Genomic DNA, 1,600 nt, shown 5'->3' on the forward strand with positions numbered 1-1,600 from the left:
TAGGGTTTAGGGTTTAGGGTTTAGGGTTTAGGGTTTAGGGTTTAGGGTTTAGGGTTTAGGGTTTAGGGTTTAGGGTTTAGGGTTTAGGGTTTAGGGTTTAGGGTTTAGGGTTTAGGGTTTAGGGTTTAGGGTTTAGGGTTTAGGGTTTAGGGTTTAGGGTTTAGGGTTTAGGGTTTAGGGTTTAGGGTTTAGGGTTTAGGGTTTAGGGTTTAGGGTTTAGGGTTTAGGGTTTAGGGTTTAGGGTTTAGGGTTTAGGGTTTAGGGTTTAGGGTTTAGGGTTTAGGGTTTAGGGTTTAGGGTTTAGGGTTTAGGGTTTAGGGTTTAGGGTTTAGGGTTTAGGGTTTAGGGTTTAGGGTTTAGGGTTTAGGGTTTAGGGTTTAGGGTTTAGGGTTTAGGGTTTAGGGTTTAGGGTTTAGGGTTTAGGGTTTAGGGTTTAGGGTTTAGGGTTTAGGGTTTAGGGTTTAGGGTTTAGGGTTTAGGGTTTAGGGTTTAGGGTTTAGGGTTTAGGGTTTAGGGTTTAGGGTTTAGGGTTTAGGGTTTAGGGTTTAGGGTTTAGGGTTTAGGGTTTAGGGTTTAGGGTTTAGGGTTTAGGGTTTAGGGTTTAGGGTTTAGGGTTTAGGGTTTAGGGTTTAGGGTTTAGGGTTTAGGGTTTAGGGTTTAGGGTTTAGGGTTTAGGGTTTAGGGTTTAGGGTTTAGGGTTTAGGGTTTAGGGTTTAGGGTTTAGGGTTTAGGGTTTAGGGTTTAGGGTTTAGGGTTTAGGGTTTAGGGTTTAGGGTTTAGGGTTTAGGGTTTAGGGTTTAGGGTTTAGGGTTTAGGGTTTAGGGTTTAGGGTTTAGGGTTTAGGGTTTAGGGTTTAGGGTTTAGGGTTTAGGGTTTAGGGTTTAGGGTTTAGGGTTTAGGGTTTAGGGTTTAGGGTTTAGGGTTTAGGGTTTAGGGTTTAGGGTTTAGGGTTTAGGGTTTAGGGTTTAGGGTTTAGGGTTTAGGGTTTAGGGTTTAGGGTTTAGGGTTTAGGGTTTAGGGTTTAGGGTTTAGGGTTTAGGGTTTAGGGTTTAGGGTTTAGGGTTTAGGGTTTAGGGTTTAGGGTTTAGGGTTTAGGGTTTAGGGTTTAGGGTTTAGGGTTTAGGGTTTAGGGTTTAGGGTTTAGGGTTTAGGGTTTAGGGTTTAGGGTTTAGGGTTTAGGGTTTAGGGTTTAGGGTTTAGGGTTTAGGGTTTAGGGTTTAGGGTTTAGGGTTTAGGGTTTAGGGTTTAGGGTTTAGGGTTTAGGGTTTAGGGTTTAGGGTTTAGGGTTTAGGGTTTAGGGTTTAGGGTTTAGGGTTTAGGGTTTAGGGTTTAGGGTTTAGGGTTTAGGGTTTAGGGTTTAGGGTTTAGGGTTTAGGGTTTAGGGTTTAGGGTTTAGGGTTTAGGGTTTAGGGTTTAGGGTTTAGGGTTTAGGGTTTAGGGTTTAGGGTTTAGGGTTTAGGGTTTAGGGTTTAGGGTTTAGGGTTTAGGGTTTAGGGTTTAGGGTTTAGGGTTTAGGGTTTAGGGTTTAGGGTTTAGGGTTTAGGGTTTAGGGTTTAGGGTTTAGGGTTTAGGGTTTAGGGTTTAGGGTTTAGGGTTTAGG

The sequence above is a fragment of the Coffea arabica genome, chromosome 11e (assembly GCF_036785885.1).
Source record: "Coffea arabica cultivar ET-39 chromosome 11e, Coffea Arabica ET-39 HiFi, whole genome shotgun sequence".
Taxonomy (NCBI): Eukaryota; Viridiplantae; Streptophyta; class Magnoliopsida; order Gentianales; family Rubiaceae; genus Coffea; species Coffea arabica.